Here is a 19,357-nt window from a genome sequence, read left to right on the forward strand (position 1 = left end):
TATCGCTACCTATTGACACCACTATGTCAGCCAAAGAGTTGCACTGTGTCAACCTATAGCAAATGGTCCACAGAGTCTATTTAAAGGAGAGTCTCTATGAACTACAGCAAAGAGAACTCAACACCGAAAATGCGGCAACTTCTCCAGCAAAATGCAGCGAAGGACACATACATACAAATTAAGTGCGTAAAATCAATACCACTCACTTACAGCAGTGTAGTCTCTAGGCGTGATTGAAGGGGAATTACCCAATTACCTCCATTCTGGACGGGAATAGTGGTGTCACTATATGCAGCCTGTAAGGGCACTAGTAGTCCTCAGGTACCTCACTGAAGTGGACACTCTGTGGGAGTAACTTTAACTTTTGGCGATGTTGTAGAACGGGTGATATCGCATACATTCGCCCATTTTCTCTTTCCATTGTGAATGGCGGCTGATCCAATGTCGCCCTTTTACACCATCACTGAAAGTTAAGATTACCCTCTATGTGTGTAAGCCTCGACAGTGAGAATCAGCAGGCTATCTGACGATGGAGGGCATAACAGTTGAGACTGATCCAGTTCTCACCCGAAGTCCGCACACCCTCACTTACAGCAGGGGTCATTGGATAACAATGAGGAACAAGAATCCTGACTAATTTTCTAGCCCAGGACATCGTGGCCAGTAGTTGTAGTGTTCTAGCAACAGTTTCATGTTGTTCTTTTCAAATTGCCAGTGTCATTTTGAAAATCTTTTTTTCCTTTACTTGCCAAGCAATGCGACATTAAGCCAAAAAAAAAATCACAGACAGCGGTCCCGAAATTCCTCGGTGGTGGGGGGAGGGGGGGTTGGTCTCCCGTTCTCCCACAGTAACTCTCCCCTCGGATCAGCTGCAAAGCATATCTGATGTGACTTGTGGTTTTTGATGGTCTATTACTGGTTTGGGGGGGTGGGGGGACACCTCTTTTATTGCTTGTTTCTCCGTGCTAATTGTTCTCTAGTTAACTGAGTGAGGACAATGACAGCTTATTGTCTGATTTCTAAAAAGTCAGAACATTAATTTGAGTGATGCAATGGCTGTGTCTTTTTAGTCATACATATTAGCTATAACTGGATTTTCAGCATTTAAAAATGAGGCAATGTAACCTGGATCTTGTATCAACGAAGTTCTTTCCAAAGTGCTGCAACAAAATAAATTCACCAGATCATCTCAGAGCCCAGTATTCAAAATGAAGACCAGGGAGGATTTGGGAGTTTTAATGCCAAAATTAGGAGAGAATCTGTTTTTAACCGATCCACCAAACTTAAAAAATCTGGGAGTTTATGGTAGAAGGGGATTTTGTTGATCCCTAGCTATATGGAAGGTTAATTGGGTGGATTTTCTGGGCACAATTTTCGCACCCCCGAGCGGGTGTGCTCGTAGCGGGGGGGGGGGGGGCTGCGAAAATCGGGGATTCCTGGGGCGGGTCTGGAGCCCGGCTCCAACCCGTCCACTTCCGGGTTCCCCAGTGACGCGCTGACATGTGCGCGCAGCCCCCGCACGCGAGACTCCCGCCGGCAATTAAAGCCGGCGGGGTGCCACTTAAAGTAGTCATTGAGGTACTTCAGGTCGTTTAGAGACCTGATTAACATGATATTTCAGGAGGGGTGGGATTTTGCAAATAACCGGGACTGTTTCCCGTACTGGGGGAAACACTCCCAGTTCAAATGGACGTGTTGCAGCCATCAGCCTGTGGCAGCTGCAAAGGTCCATTTGACAGGTCGGGGGGAGGGGAGGAGACCTTCACTCATTGCAGGAGGCCACTCTGTCACTTTGGAAGAAGTTTGGCCTCCACCACCCTCCTCCTAACAATAAAATTCACCAACTTGCAACCTCAACGCCAGTGTCCAGACACATTTACATACCTTGCGGACCCCCTCAAACGTACATCTTCCGGATGGGGGCCGCCACAGCTGCAGTCATGACCTCCGTGGAGGACGAACAGCATCACCAGCCTCGCCGGCCACGCTGTCCACCTCTGACACGTGGAGCTCCACAACACAGTGCTGTGACATATCCACCTGCACAGTAGGAGGGAGGGCAACCGCAGAGAGAGATGCGTCGCAGAAGGCACTACCCTCGCCACAGGGTCAACAGACCGAGGCTCAGCTTCCTAGACCTCTCTGAGCAGCAATGCACATGGAGGCTCAGAGTCACTCAACATGTAGTCGTGCACATCTGCAGCCTCCTTCATGCCGAGCTACTCCCGGTTGGCCCGAGCACCATCTTCTTACCTGTCACTGTCAAAGTCACCACTGCCCTCAACAACTTCTCCTCCATATCCTTCCAGGGTGCAACCGGGGACATCGCCGACATCTCTCAGTCGTCTGCGCAAAAGAGCCCTGCAAATACACCTACACCCACTCTGCTGTGACACAATGGGTGGCATCAGGTGTGGGTCTTCATAGTGATCCTCAGGAAAGGGCATTATTGCACAAACCAGACAAGATTCGCAAAGACGTGGCAGTAGTGGTGACAATATAATATGTAATGTGAGTTGATCAAAAATTAAATATAAGTAAAAACCATGACAAACCCTCAAACACCTTTGTGCATCCCCTTCATGCTCACGACACGTTTGCCTTACGCTTCCTACTGCACATATGTGATACATGCCCTGTGGCTGCAGCACAGGTAGTGGCAGGTTGAGTGAGGCTGACCGTGAAAGAGATACATGAGAGGGTGAGTATGAGATAGAGCCAAGAGATTGTATGAGGATTGGGTTGAGTGGTAGTGGTGGGATGAGTACTGGCGAGGTGAGTAAGTATGGGTAAGATGAGAATGAGCTTTGAGTGGGTGTGAGGAGTGATGTGACAGAGTAGTGTTGGCAGTGCCGAAGGAGATGTGCGGTGGGGGCGGTGATGTGGCAGATGCAGTGTAGGGGAATGAGTAAGAGTACTAATTTCGGCTGATCTACCAGGTCATTGAAGCGCCTCCTGCACTGTTTGCAGGTGGGCGATATGTTGGTGGTGCAGGTGCCAGGCCTTCTTGGTGGCAGAGGCAGGCCGCTTCCTCCCGCCCGCCGGAGGGAAGATCTCTGTCCTCCCCCTCCTCTTCACCCCATCCAATAATACCTGGAGTGAGGCATCATTAAACCTGGAAGCAGCCTTCCCCCTGGGCTGCTCCATGCTGTAATTTTTCCTATTTCCTGCAGCATCAGTCAGTGAAGGACTGCCCCTTTAAATAGGGCTCCTCCAGCTGACAGACTATGCTGCACATACGCAGTCCGCCCGCTGTGCAGCTTCCCAGCGCGAAACCCGGAAGCACAGGTAAGTGGCTCCAATTAGCCTGCGATTGCGTGCGGAGCACACTGATTTCACCGGGCGTGTTACCCACGCGTCCAGTCGAACCCCCTGCCCTACTAATATCGGGCCCTCTGAGTCTGTTACCATCTGGAAGACTTAGCCACTGGCTGGAAATATCAAAAAATGGTGGGCACATCCAGTGGGCAGTTCCCACTGGCAGAGGGGACTCAGGAATTTCCTCCCTTTTAGGTCATAGTAGTGTTCAGGCAAGCCTCAGGTATCAGTATCGCAGTTAATTGTGAGAGCAAAACAAATTGAACGTTTAAAATACTGTGGATTGCGTAAACCACTTCAGGTTGGTAGCAGTATTTGCCCAGGTTACTGGTACATAGGACCAAAAGAACAGGAGTAGGCCATTTAGCCCCTCAAGCCCATTCCGCCATTCAATGATATCACGGCTGATCTGTGATTTAAGTCTATACACCCACCTTAGCCCCATATCCCTTAATACCTTTGGTTAACAAAAATTTAACAATCTCAGATTTATAATTAACAATTGAGCTAGCATCAACTGCCGTTTACGGAAGGGAATTCCAAACTCCTACCACCCTTTGGGTGTAAAACTGTTTCCTAGCTTCACTCCTGAAAGTCCAGGCTCTAATTTTTAGTCTATGTCCCATATTCCTAAACTCTCCAACCAGCGGAAATAATTTCTCTCAATCTACCCTATCAGTTCTACTTAATATCTTGAAAACTTGTACTCTGAGCACACCTGGTGAACCATTGGATTCTCTTTGATCTGTAAAGACAGTAGATGTGACATTATTGCCTACATAAGTGCACTTGTCCATGTGAATCCTGTGTTGTCATTACTATGTGCTTGCACACAGTATACATATACATGATATATCTCGGAATATATAATCAATATGGAACGTACCAGTAGTTCTGAGCACCTTCCAATCTCTGCAGCCCCTGCACCTTTCAGAGTCACTCTCCTGAATGATTCAACTGTTGCTTCCTCCAGTGCCTGGATTGTTGCTCGTCACATGGCTGACCACCTGTTGCACACTTTGCCTGTTATGTGCTAGATTTACCTTTCCAACTAAAGGCAGTGCAGATTCAAATAGTTTGCAACATTAACCTGAAACACAAAACCCATTGTGACGGAATGGATTGTGAACCTAGTGGGAACTTGAGAATTTGGTGAGAGTGGGACTCTGTGGTAAAGTAGTGGGTGAATTGAAATTAAAATTTAGTTTAAAATTTAACTTAGAACTTTAAAACTTTAAAAGAAACTGCAAGTTTGTTAACGGGTAACAGAACCTGCCAGTCAGCAGCAGTACAATAACAGTTAACAGTCAATCAGTTGTAAATGATTGCCTGAATAAAGGATAATTACTGTGAGCTGGAAGCTGATTGAGCAGTTGTAACTGGTGTCCTCAAAAGGTATATAAAGTAGAAGCATAGAGTTCATTGTGAATGTAGTGAGAACTTGGTGTAGAGGGGAGAAAGACAATGAACAGAGGGGGAGGAGCTCAGAGAGACCTAGAATAAAAGAGTAGGTTAATTGGGGTAAGTAAACAGTAAGGAAATTAATAATCATCGAGTATCTAAAGGGAGTTTAGAAAAAAAAAAGGTTTCTAAATATAATGGACAGGCAGCTGAGACCCATTGCCTGCAATTCCTGCACCATGTGGGAACTTCAGGATGCTTCATGTGTCCTGGAGGGCCACATGTGCAGGAAATGCCTCCAGTTGTTTGAGTTCAAGTTGAGGGTTTCTGAGCTTGAGGTGTGGCTGGAGTCACTGCAGAATATACGGGAGGCTGAAGATTTCCTGGATCGGACGTTCCAGGAGGTGGTCATCCCGCAGCCACGGAGAGTTCAAGATAGCAAGTGTGTGGCCATCTGAAAGGGTAGGAAGAGACAGGCAGTGCAGGAATCTTCTGGGTGTGTGGCACTCTCAAACTGGTATTCAGCATTGAATGCCAGTGAGGGTGACAACACCTTAAAGGAATGCAGTCCTCAGCATAGCACTGTGGGGCAAAGGACTGCAGGGGGGGCATGGTGAAGTGTAGAAATGGAGTAGTTGTAGGGGATTCAATAGTCAGGGGGACAGACAGGTGTTTCTATGACCGTCGATGTGAGTCCTGCATGATGTGTTGTCTCCCTGGTGCCAGGGTAAATGACATCACGGAGAGGGTACAGAACATTCTGCAGTGGGGGGGGGAGGGGAACGGCCAGAAGTCGTGGTCCATGTGAGTATCAATGACATAGGAAAGAAAAGGGATGAGGACCTGTGTCTAGAATTTCAGGAGCTAGGGAGGAAGTTTAATAAAACAGGACCTCAAAAGTCCTTCAACCAAGCATCCGCCCATTGTAAACGCACCCAATTGGCAGCACCAAGTCTTGGCGTTCATGATGAAGCACATGCAACAGCTTTCACAAAAGGGTCTCAAGAATGGGCAAGATGTGGCAGTGGTGATGAGAATTAGAACATTTAGGGATTGATTTTGCAATGGTGGCGGGTTGGCAGCGGGGGGTAAAGGTGCGCGTGGCAAACCTGCATAAACAAAACTTACCGTTTCTGATGCGATCGCATGTTAATTGCTGATGATTAACATCCTCTCCGGGTTTCGTGCCCCGCAGCCAGCCTGATAGGCTGGCTGCCATCAGGAGCTGCAATGTGAAGGAGGTGGGTGGCAGATCCGGGGTGAAGAGGGGGAGATCGGGGGGATGAAGAGGGGGAGATCGGAGAGGGAGACATCAAACATCGGAGTAGGGTGCAGAGGTAGGTTCATTTTGTGTTTTAAGGCATGAATTAGAAGCGGTGGGCAAGCCGCCCAGGTAAGTTTAAAAACCATTCTAATCACTTAATCTGTCACAGGTGAAGTGCCTTAAGTATCTCAATGAGGCTTTAATTGCCGGCAGGACTTCCTTTCTCGGGTTGCCCGCACGCACACGGGTGGGTCCCTGGGAAACTCGGAAGTCAGCAGGTTGGAGTTGGCTTCTGAACCCGAACGGGATTTCTGCAATTTTCTGAGCCCCAACACACCTGCAATTGCCCCCTAAAATTGAGCTATTAATGTGCATTTAAAAAAAATACATAAATGAAAAACATGTCATTCTGTCAGACACCCTTGTGCATACCCTGGGTGATTACAAAACCTTAGCCTTCCTCTTCCTAGCATTCCCTGTGGCATCAGCAGAGGTAGTGACTGGTTGCTCCGATTCACGTCCTGACTACTTTGATGCTTTCGGACAACAACCTCTGGGTTTTGGAGCCCCGCCAAAGACTGCTCCACCTACACCAATGCAGAGGCAGACTTGGTCATCGGAAGAGGAGGCAGCATTGTGGATACTGGATGGAGCGGGTGCGGATAATGGGTGAGATGTGGGAGCGCTTTGAGTGGAGTCCCCACATCCATGTCCCCTTTTGACATCATCCCTCTGCCAGGCAGTGCAATGTTACACTCACCAATCTGCTGGTCAACAGCCTGGTGAGGAGATGTGGCGCTTTCTAAAGTCACAGATGAAGTTTCTGTCTGCCTGTTTAAGGTGGCAGACATGTTGACATCCAGAGTCCACACGGCTGTTGTCATGGCCTGAATGGACTCATCTGAGTACTGTGCTTGAAGTTCAATGGAAGCTGCCACTCTCTCCATCGAAGACATTCCTGCACTTTCCTATGCCACTAATCCACTAGCGATGGAGTTGGACTCCTCCATCCTATTCGCTATTGTGGAGAGTGTGCGTGGCACCTTTTCCATTGCCTCACAAAGGTGGAGCTATACCTCGATCATTCTCACTCTCAATGATGTCCCCTGGGGTTCATCATCTGGGTCCAGCTGAGCAGAGGTTGGAGACGACTGCGCTCCTCGATGCAGACTCTCCACTGCTGCCTCTGCCACCAGTATCTGCTTGTGCTCACATGTGAGCGTTGAATCACCAGATGACAATCGAACTAACTGTCTAACAGACAAACAGATCAGAGAGTGGCTCAAAGAGTGGTGTAGGAGGAAGGGATTTTGATTCATGAAGCACTGGCAGCAGTACTGGGGAAAGAGGGAGCTGTTCCGATGGGACAGGTCCACTTAAACCGTGCTGGGACCAGAGTCCTGGTGAATTGAATAACTGAGGCTGTAGATAGGGCTTTAAACTAAAAAGTGGGAAGGGGTCAGCTGAAGGGAAATTTAGAAATCTAATTAGGAAAGTTAAGACAATAGAACAGTGTAATGACTTGGGTAGAGATGAGCAGAGTGTGGCAGGAAGGGACAAAAAATTGCAAGGGATATATTGTTGATGCACTATTATCTACCAATAATAGTGCATCAACAAGTAAGGTCAAAATTAAAGACTCTTTATCTGAATGCACGGAGCATGCATAACAAGATAGGTGAATTAATTGCACAAATAGAGATAAATGGGTTTGACCTAATAGCCATTACAGAGACATGGGGCTCGATGTTATCAGGGCTGCGGGTTCACGGTGGGGGGGCCCGGCGAAATCAGTCTGCCCCCCGCACGATCGCAGCCTAATTGGATCCACTTACCTGGTCTTCCGGGTTCCCCACTGCTGATCTGCGCGTCGGGCGGGCTGCGCATGCGCAGTAAGCTCTGTCAGCTGGAAGAGCTCTATTTAAAGGGGCAGTCCTCCACTGACAGATGCTGCAACGAATAGAAAAAATTACAGCATTGAGCAGCCCAGGGGGAAGGCTGCTCCCAGTTTAATGATGCCTCACTCCAGGTAACATTAGATGGGGTGAGGAGTAGGGGGAGGACAGAGATCTTCCCCCCCCCCCCCCCCCCCCCACCACCCCCAGCGGGCGGGAGGAAGCGGCCTGCCTCTGCCACCAGGAAGGCCTGGCTCGAGGTGGCAGAGGAGGTCACCAGCACCACCAACATATCGCGCACCTGCATACAGTGCAGGAAGCGCTCCTATGACCTAAGTAGGTCAGCCAAAGTGAGTACACTTACTCATTCCCCTACACTCCGTCTGCCACATCACCGCCCCCACCCCACATCTCCTTCTGCACTGCCAACACTACTGTCACATCACCCCTCACACCCACTCAAAGCTCATCCTCATCTTACTTGCACTTACACACCTCGCCAGTACTCATCCCACCACTACCACTCAACCCAATCCTCATACAATCTCATGGCTCTATCTCATACTCACCCTCTCATGCATCTCTTTCACAGTCAGCCTCACTCAACCTGCCACTACCTGTGCTGTCGCCACAGGGAATGCATCACATATGTGCAGTAGGAAGCCTAAGGCAAACGTGTTGTGAGCATGAAGGGGATGCACAAGGGTGTTTGAGGGTTTGTCATGGTTTTTACCTATATTGAATTTCTGACCAACTCACATTACATATTATTGGCACCACTACTGCCATGTCTTTGCGAATCTTGTCTGGTTTGTGCAATAATGCCCTTTCCTGAGGATCACTATGAAGACCCACAACTGATGCCACCCATTGTGTCACTGCAGAGTGGGTGTAGGTGTATTTGCAGGGCTCTTTTGTGCAGACGACTGAGAGATGTCGGTGATGTCCCCGGTGGCACCCTGGAAGGATGCGGAGGAGAAGTTGTTGAGGGCAGTGGTGACTTTGACAGCGACAGGTAAGAAGATGGTGCTCGGGCCAACCAGGAGCAGCTCGGCATGAAGGAGGCTGCAGATGTCCACGACTACAAGTGACTCTGAGCCTCCGTGTGCACTGCTGCTCAGAGAGGTCCAGGAAGCTGAGCCTCGGTCAGAGGACCCTGTGGCGAGGGTAGTGCCCTCTGTGACGCATCTCTCTCTGCGGTTGCCCTCCTTCCTGCTGTGCAGGTGGATGTGTCAATGCACTGTGTTGTGGAGCTCCACGTGTCAGAGGTGGACGGCGTGGCCGGCGAGGCTGGTGATGCTGTTCGCCCTCAAAGGAGGTCATGACAGCAGCTACGGCGGCCCCCATCCGGAAGATGTACATCTGAGGGGGTCCGCAAGGTAGGTACATGTCTCTGGACCCCGGGGTAAGTGTGCAAGTTGGTGAATTTTCTTGTCAGGATGAGGGTGGTGGAGGCCAAACTTTGTCCCAAGTGACAGAGTGGCCTCCTGCAATGAGTGAGGGTCTCCCCTGACCTGTCAAATGGACCTTTGCAGCTGCCACAGGCTGACAGCTGCAACATGTCCATTTCAACTGGGAGTGTTTCCCCCAGTATGGGAAACAGTCCCAGTTGTGTCTAAAATACCACCCCTCCTCACATAATCCCTTAATCAGGTCTGTTAATGACCTGAAATAGCTAGATAAATATTGTCAAGTGGCATCCCGCTGGCTTTAATTGCCTGTGGGAGTCCCACATGCGGGGGCTGCGCGCACACATCGGCGCGTCTGTGGGGAACCCGGAAGTGGGCGGATAGGAGCCGGGCTCCGGACCCGCTCCGGGATTCCCCGATTTTCGCAGCCCCCCCGCCAGGAACGCACCCGATAGCGGGTGCTAAAATGAAGCCCATGGTTGCAAAATGACCAAGGTTGGGAACTAAATATTCCAGGGTACATGACATTTAGAAAAGACAGGCAGAACGGAAATGGAGGTGGTGTAGCCCTAATAAGAAAGGATGACATAAGGACAGCGGTGAGAAAGGATCTTGACTTGGAGGATCAGGAAGTAGAAACAGTATGGGTGGAAATAAGAAATAACAAGGGGCAGAAAACACTGGTGGGAGTAGTTCATAGGCCCCCTAATAGTAGCTATACCGTTGGACAGATTATTAATCATGAAACAAATTGGAGCTTTTAGCAAAGGTAATGCAGTAATCATGGGGGACTTTAATCTGCATATAGACTAGGCAAATCAAATTGGCAAAGATAGTTTGGCAGACGAGATCGTGGAATGTATTCGAGACAGTTTCCTAGAGCAATACATTATGGAACCAACCAGGGAACAGGCTATTTTAGATCTTGTATTGTGTAATGAGATAGGGTTAATTAGTAATCTCACAGTAAAAGAACCTCTGGGGAAGAGTGATCATAATATGATAATTTCACATTCAGTTTGAAAGTAACATACTTAAGTCAGAAACTAGAGTCTTAAACTTAAATAAAGCCAATTACATAGGTATGAGGGGCGAGTTGTCAAAGGTAGATTGGGAAATTAAATTAAAGGATTTGACAGCTGAAAAGCAATGGTAAACATTTAAAGAAATATTTCAATATTCTCAACAAATATACATCCCATTGAGAAATAAAAACTCCATGGGAAAAGTGATCCACCCGTGGCTAAATAAAGAAGTTAAGGAGAGTATTAGATTGAAAGAAGAGGCCTATAATGTTGCCAAGAAGAGTAATAAGCATCGGGATTGGGAGAGTTTTAGAAACGAACAAAGGACGACCAAAAAATTGATATAAAGGGAGAAAATAGAATATGAAAGTAAACCAGCAAGAAATATAAAAATGGATTATAAGAGCTTCTACAAGTATGTGAAAAGGGAGAGAGTAGAAAAAGTAAACGTTGGTCCCTTCAAGGCTGAGACAAGAGAAATTAGAATGGGGAATCAGGAAATGGCAGATGCATTAAACAAATATTTTGTATCCGTCTTCAACAATAGAAGACACTAAAAGCATGTCAAAAATAATGGGGAACAAAGGGGTAAATGAGAGTGAGGAACTTAAAACAATTAATATCACTAGAGAAAAAGTACTGGACAAACTAATGGGACTAAAAGCTGACAAATCCCCTGGACCTGATGACCTACATCCAAGGGTTCTAAAAGAGGTGGCTGCAGAGATGGTGGATGCATTGGTTATGATCTTCCAAAATTCTCTAGATTCTCGAATGGTCCCAGTGGACTGGAAGGTAGCAAATGTCACCCTGTTATTCAAAAAGGGAAAGAGAGATAAAACAAGTAACAACAGGCCAGTTAGCCTGACATTGGGAAAATGCTGGAATCCATTATTAAGGAAGTGGTAAAAAGGCACTGAGAAAATCATAATATAAGTAGGCAGAGTCAACATAGTTTTATGAAAGGGAAATCAAATTTAACAAATTTATTAGAGGTTTTTGAGGAAGTAACTAGCAGGGTAGATAAAGGGGAACCAGTGGATGCAGTATATTTGGATTTTCAAAAGACATTTGATAACGTGCCACATAAAAGGCTGTTACACAAGGTAGGGGCTCATGTGGTTGGGAGTAATGTATTAACATGGATAGAGGATTGGTTAAAGGACAGAAAACAGTTGGGATAAACGGGTCATTTTCAGGTTGGCAGGCTGTAACTAGTGGCGTACCGCAAGGATCAGTGCATGGGCCTCAGCTATTTACAATCTATGAATGACTTAGATGAAGTGACCGAGTGTAATGTATCCAAGTTTGCTGACGATACAAAGCTAGGTGGGAAAGTAAGCTGTGAGGAGGACACAGAGTCTGCAAAGGGATATAGACAGGTTAAGTGAGTGGGCAAGAAGGTGGCAGATGGAGTATAATGTGGGGAAATGTGAAGTTATTTATTTTGTTAGGAAGAATAGAAAAACAATATTTTTTAAATAGTGAGAAACTATTAAATGTTGGTATTCAGAGACTTGGGTGTCCTTGTACAAGAAAGACAAAAAGTTAGTATGCAGGTACAGCAGGCAATTAGGAAAGCAAGTGGGATGTTGGCCTTTATTGCAAGAGGGTTGGAGTACATGAGTAAGGAGTCTTACTACAGTTATACAAGGCATTAGTGAGACCTCACCTGGAGTACTGCGAACAGTTTTGGTCTCCTCATCTAAGGAAGGATATACTTGCTTTAGAGGCATTGCAATGAAGGTTCACTGGATTCATTCCTGGGATGAGAGAGTAGTACTATGAAGAGAGGTTGAGTAGAATGGGCATATATGCTCTGGAGTTTAGAAGAATGAGAGGTGATCTCATTGAAACATATAAGATTGAGGGGGCTCGACAGGTTAGATCCTGAGAGATTGTTTCCCCTGGCTAGAGAGTCTAGAATAGCCGGCATAGTCACAGGATACGGGGTCGGCAATTCAAATCTGAGATGAGGAGGAATTTCTTCACGGAGGGTTGTGAATCTTTGGAATTCTCTACCCCAGAGGGCTGTGGATGCTGAGTCATTGAATGATATTCAAGGCTGAGTTGGATAGATTTTTGGACTTTAGGGGAATCAAGGGATATAGGGATCGGGCGGGAAAGTGGAGTTGAGGTCGAGGTTCAGCCATGATCTGATTGAATGGCAGAGCAAGCTCGAAGGACCGTATGGCCTACTCCTGCTCCTATTTCTTATGTTCTTATGACCCACCGAAATGTGAGTATCTGAGCTGGTGCATGGCTGGATATGATGTGACGGTACCTCACCCTCAGAGGAATGGTGCTCTTCTGAGGAATCTGCTTCTTCCAAGGCACGTCCCTCCTCATCAATCCTTGCTGGAAGAGAATATAAAGTGATATTAACAATCATCACAGAAGTTAGTTTTCAATGAGCATTCTGAAGTGTGCAACAGATCAATCATTGATAACATCAAATCATTATATGTGCGAAGGATGTTACTTCCGTCACCAGCCATTTGCAGGTTGCCAGTTCACCATCTCCGACAGCCAAGCATTCCAACATGCCTCTGAGCCATGAGGCTTCCTCCTCTGCATCTTTCAGGGGCACTATTTGTGGTGCCCCCCACCCCCCCCCCCAGTCCTACTCCTCTCGTGCATTTTGCACTTTCTTCTCCTACAAGGGGAGAAAGAACAGATGTGTGAGTGGGTGAAGGTGACGTATTCACCCGATGGGTGAGGCTGTCAATGAAGCAGATGCATCAGAGGGTGAATATCAGACAGATTCATCACATTGCATCAGGATTGGGGTGAGTGGCAGTGTGTTCACAAATGGGGAGGTGAGGAAGTGCTCAGAAAGTGAAGGTAAGTTGATGACACTTAAGTGGGTGTGAGGAGTGGTGTGATGGAGTAGACTTGGCAAGATGGCGGGTGGGTGAGTAATCGCATGGGAAACCAGAAAATCTTTTCTACGCATAAGCTCGAGCAATCGCGACTAAATGGAAGGTCCTTAATATTACTTCCGGGTTTCGTGCCTCACCAGAGTGAGGGGGGGTAATGTACATCATACGATGTGGGTGAATCTGGAACTGTACTCATTTTTCCTGACCTGGTGAGGTCATTAAAGCGCTTCCTGCACTGCACAAATCATCGTACCACGGTGCTCCTGCTGCTCAGCTCCTCTGCCACCTCGTGCCAGGACTTCTTGGTGTCAGAGGCAGGGCGCTTCCTCTGATCAGCCGGGCACAGTATGTCCCACCTGCTCCTCACACCGGCCTGTAGCAACTCAAGAGAAAAGTTGTTAAAGCAGGGTGCTGCCATATTCCTTTGATGCTGCATCTCTGCGGATTCCTCCTTTGTCCCTCAAAATCCATGGTTGCAATAGCCCTTTAAATACCCCAGTTCCCAGCACGTCATTTTGGATGTGCAGTACACCCGCTGCACAGCCTGGAGACGCGAAACCCAGAAGTAACATTAAAGCCTTCAATTTAATCATCATCGCGCGAACCAACAGGCAGAAAATTTTTCCGGGTTTCCGTCACTATTCCCCCCCCCCCCCCCCCCCCCCCGGCTGACTTCCCGCCACCATATTAAAATCGTGCCCTGTGTATGTGTGAAATTGTGTGTGTGAAAGAGACAGTTTGTGAGAGAACTTTTAACCTTTATCGCTGAGCAAAAAATGAGTGGCAGCAAATTGGTACACCATGGAAAAGAAAATCAGATGAGGTGTAAAACAGGTGGCTGATTCGCTATCACCCATTGTTGGCGAGCCAATTAGAAGTTAAAATTACCCCCAATGTGTGCGTGGGTGAAACTGTAAAAGTTTACGTGAAGTGTGTGTGAAAAGTGAATGTGAGAGAGAGTGTGAAAGTGTCTGAGTGGAGGAGGGAAAGAAGAGGAATCAATTTCCTAATTTCAGGAAAGCTCAGCAGTTGTTTGTTTTTAATTCTTTCCTGACCGATTGGCAAATGTCACTTGTTAAGTTAACAAGAACATCCAACTCGAACAGACGTGATTAGTTGCATCAGATTTTCGCACTGGAAATGTGAACAGTTATATTTGTCAATTATAAAATGACAACAGGCTACATTAAAAAAACTCCACATCAGACCAGCTTCCAGTTGATACGACTGTCAGGTGGCTCCCAGGAACTGACAATCTGAAAGGATTTGGTTGCCTCACTTCAGTCAGGTTTTGATATATATATTCCACAATGCCCAACACTGCTTTTTAAAAAAAACACTGCTTACCTTGGGTGACACTTCTGTGATCAGAGGTCTGATAGCAAAACTTCAAATGGTTTTATCACTGCTCCTGACGGTTAGGTATCTATTATAGTGAAATGTGAAGACTTGTCCCTCCCAGCACTCCTGGAACCAGATGTGAAAGAGAGCTGAGAACACACAGTAAGTAGTAAAGGATTGAGCAGCAAACTTTCACTACTTTTACTGTTGTGGTTAGGACTCTGGGAGATTGATGCTGAAATGAAGACCCACAGCTCTGAGTGCTGCACTTCACTTTATACAGCACCTGAGCTCTGCCAGTTCCTGTCTGAGGCCTATTGGAAAGAGGCACTTGTCTCTCCCTGCCCCAACCTTCATTCTTGGGACCCACGAGAATGTGGGCCATAGATGCCACCAACAGAGCTTGTTTCAATTACATTCTGGCACGTCGGCAGTGGTGAAACTAACCCAACACCACCACCCCCACCACCAACTGAACACCATCAATATAAAAGGGCCTTTTTTATATTGTGCCAGTTGAAACTGTGGTAAGATGCTTTCAACAAGACTTACACTAACAATCTAATTGCAATACCTTGGCTATTTTCTTTTAAATTGCTGTTAGTGTTTCAATGATCTTCCAATGCAAAGTGTTCTCTGATCCTCCTACAGAAATGTTTTATTCAAGATTTTTACTTCTTGCTGCACCCTTGAAGAGATTGGACACTTCACGTTGAGCAGAGCGCACTGTCTCCATTCAGCCATTGGTTCTCTCACTGAAACTTGATTCTCATTATGAGGATTCATTATATTTCTGTAGGTGGATGATGATGATTGGAAAATGCCAGTTTATTTCCTAATTCAATGCTAGAGAATTAAACATTCAGCTACTATTGGGTTGGAAAATAAACTACTGTTATAGTTTAAGGGTAGAGTAATGTGGTGGTTATGGTGCTGGTCTAGCAACCCAGAGATTTTAAGTTTATTGCTCACGCTAACAAGTTCTGAAATCAAATTCAAGAAATCTGGTAATTTGTGGGCTAGCTCCAAAAAACAAATTATCCATAAAAGCTGCCTAGTTGTTATAAAAGTCCAACTGGTTCACCAGTGTCTTCAGGGAAGTGAAGCTACCCAGTCTGACTCTAGTCCACACTATGTGGTTAACCCTTAAAGCCTTTTTGAAGTGGCCTAAGAGACAGCCCAGGGCAATGATGAATGGGCAATAAATGTAGCCTTGCTGGCATCACCCACTTCCCAGGAAGAAATAAAAAGAAGTAATGGAACTGCTGGTCTGGTAGTTTATTTTCCCCTTTTTGTTGGGAAAGAAAGAACTTGCATTTATATAGGGCCTTTCACATCCTCAAGACATCTCACAATGCTTCACAATCAATGAATTACTTTTGAAGTGCAGTCACTGTGGTTTTGTAGGCAAATGCAGCAGCAAACTCCCACAAAACAACCAATGAGATATATGACCAGTTAATCAGTTCTTGGTGTTGGCTGTATCAGGACACTGGGAGAACTCCCCGTTCCTCCACATAAAGTGCTATGGGATCATGTACCTTCACCTGAACCATCGAAACAGGCAGACAGATCTGAAAGATGGAGGAGCCTGGCATTCACTTGCCAAATGCGATTGATGGAATATATTTAACTCTGATACAAAACACTGTTACTTCTTATCTTTACTTTGAAATCATTATTTTGTGTTTATTATGATCTTGCTGCTTTAAAGGCAGTTTCACAGCTGATTTAAAGCCCAAATTGTCAAGATTAATGTAGAGGCATCCTGAATGCCACTAGGTTAATCATTTATGTAAACGCAGGTGACGCTGCCATCAATGAACCAAACACAAGCCTGGATGAATAAATTCTTCTGTGAGTCATGACTTAGTGGGTAGTACTCTCCCCTCTGGGTCAGAAGGTTGTGGGTTTGAGCCCCACTCCAGAGACTTAAGCACATAATCTAGGCTGATTCTTTGCTGCAGTACTGAGGGAGTGCTGCACTGTTGGGGGTGCCATCTTTCAGATGTGATATTAAAGTGAAGCCCCATCTGCCAGTTCAGATAGATGTAAAGAATCCCATGACACTATTTGAGGAATAGCAGGGAGCTCTCCTGGTGTCCTTGCCAACATTTATCCCTCAACTAATACCAACAAAACAGACTATCTGATCATTTATCTCATTGCTGTTTGTGGGAACTTGCTGTTTGCAAATTGGCTGTTTCACAGATATAATTCAAAAGTGTGAATTGTTTTGGCGTGTCCCGAGTTTGTGAAAGGTGCTATTATTGGTCTTTTTAGTGCTTTGGGGATTAAAAGTCAGCTCTGAAGTTATAATTCTTGGATTTATGCCTTTCGTTTTATTGGCAAAATCATTTATTTCTTACATGAAACATTCTCAAAATATGTTGAAATAATTTCACAGGTGAGGCTGAGATTAGCCTATGATGTGGGACAAATTGCTCTGGTCATTATGTGTAGTGATGCTGTCAATATGTTCAGTGCAACTGTCAGTTTAGAATGGCAGAAGCCAGCCACATGCCTAACAATAATACTGAGGCATTAGAGGGCGGATAACTTGACCTTTAACCCTGCATTATTGAGTACTGAGGCCTGCTCGGTGCCTATAGTAAGGGCGACAGGCACTGTCAGTGCTCCAAGCCTGTGCAACACACTACATGAAAGGCTGATTATCGTCTCAACATTTACTCAAATTAGTAGCAAGCCCTGTAATGTGGTTGGAATACCTGATTAAGTGGAGCTGCTTTTCAATTCATTCTTGGAATATGGCCATCGCTAGCAAGGCCAGCATTTATTACCCATCCCTAGTTGCCCTCGAGAAGAATGCTGGTGAGCCGCCTTCTTCAACCGCTGCGGTCCGTGTGGTGAAGGTGCACCCACAATGCTGTTAGGAAGGGAGTTTGAGGATTCTGATCCAGCAACGTTGAAGGAACGGTCGATATATATCTAAGTCAGGATGGTTGTGACTTGAAGGGGAACGTGGAGGTAATGGTGTCCCAATGTGCCTGCTGCCCTCATCCTTCTAGGTGGTGGAGGTCACGGGTTTGGGAGGTGCTGTCGAAGAAGCCTTGGCGGGAGGTCATGGACCGACACTGAGGCCTCCCCTTTACGGGAGGCCTGCAGCAAAATTTATGTTGTGCCTTGCTGAGTGGCCCTTTCTTTCACATGGGCCCATGCCTTGTTGAAAGCCCTTCTGCCCCATTGCCTCCAGTGCTGAATTAGCACAGTGGGTATTTCTTGTGGAGTTAACTGTTCCTCCCCATCCCCCAAAAAGGCATATCTTTAAAGAGCAGCCAGCAGCCCTCCAACAGCTGCTGCCACTTGATAATCCACCCCTCCCCCCCAAAAACTACTGTGCTATCCCACTGCATCATGTGCTAGGCACTGGGAGCTCTCTCTAAATATGTTCATATGACCACGTTGTATTGTTGGATGATGTCAGCTAAATGGGGTGCAGGCACTCACAGTGCCAGTGAACCACCTTATCGGCACCATCATTAGGGTTTTAAACCTACAACTTAACTTAAATGAACGATCCACTACTTGTCAGAATTGTAAGTTTCCCTTTAGTGATTCAAGTTAGAGATTTACCTAAAACGAAAAACATGCACCGTCAAAACTGTGAAACTGCTGTTACTGCCGACAAATGCTAAATCCTGTTTTGCTTTTTAAGTCAAAATGACCGACAGCATCAATAAAAAAAAAGTATTCCAATGAACTCTGCTCGAACTCTTTGCTTAGGTTATCTGATCTGGTGCACCATGAATGGAAAAGAGTTCTGCTCTAACTCTTAGGTCATCTTTTAATACAAAGTAAAGATACCTAGAACTTCTCTTGATACAATGCAGCTGTAATAGGGCAGCTCTGAGGAGATGGAGGGGGGGACAATATGTGGGACCAGTGAAGTTGGGAAGGAAGGAAACTAATATTGTGAGTAATATCTCTATCACAATGGCAACATTGCTGGGATACACACATTGCATTCACACTACCCTTGCATTTCCTTCAAGTTATTTAGCTGGGTGCAAGCTGTAACTTTTATTCCAGTGCATCTTTGGTATGTTTGCATTGATGCAGGTCAGTAGCAGGGTTGTGAAAGATGGGCATGAAAATGGGATCTTTGAACTGAATGGTATTCACCAACAGGTATTAGGAACATAGGAACAGGCATAGGCCATTCAGCCCCTCGAGCTTGTTCCGCCATTCTATTAGATCATGGCTGATTGTATTGTACTGTTATTTGCTGTTATTAGTGCTGGGTTATCAAAATAAAAAATGAATTTCATACATGTTATAAAATGTAGCTGCTAGAATTACTTATTTGTACTTTGGAAGACATTAACTATTATTGTCATGCACTTTCTTCTGCTTTCTTAATGATGATTATGATATGTCATTCTACAGCCATTTGGTACAATTTCTGTGCTGTGAGTGGGTGTTTGGGGTCTATGTGTCAGTGTTTTCTAATATACAAACTGTCACAGGGCCCCATCAGAGTGATGTGACTGACCCGTGATTGTCTAATATCGTATCGTACGTATTAAGAAGTTTAGAGCAAGATAATACTTAGCCACAGCTCCTACACTTAAAGAAAGGTGCCATGGACCATCGCTGAGGCCCATAATTCTCTGCACTGCATTTCTTCTGAATACCATCTTTGGGGGAGGGGGGGGAAGAGTTGTGACTTTTAGAAAGAAATAGTGGTCTTCAAAGGGTTCATCACCCTGCTGTGTGAGGGATGAGCTGTCTCCTACTTTAGTAACACAGGGGCACGTTTTTCTTCACTGGTGTAGAAACATTTTTCACCATTGCTTACAAT

The 19,357-nt window shown here is 46.1% G+C and overlaps 1 protein-coding gene across 1 annotated transcript in view; it reads left to right on the top strand.

The window, feature by feature from the left end:
- Nucleotides 1-19,357, top strand: part of LOC137341821 (serine/threonine-protein kinase 33-like) — a 102,243-nt gene that overhangs the window by 66,180 nt on the left and 16,706 nt on the right. The window lies entirely within an intron of this gene.

Source organism: Heptranchias perlo, chromosome 24 (genome assembly GCF_035084215.1).
Source record: "Heptranchias perlo isolate sHepPer1 chromosome 24, sHepPer1.hap1, whole genome shotgun sequence".
Taxonomy (NCBI): Eukaryota; Metazoa; Chordata; class Chondrichthyes; order Hexanchiformes; family Hexanchidae; genus Heptranchias; species Heptranchias perlo.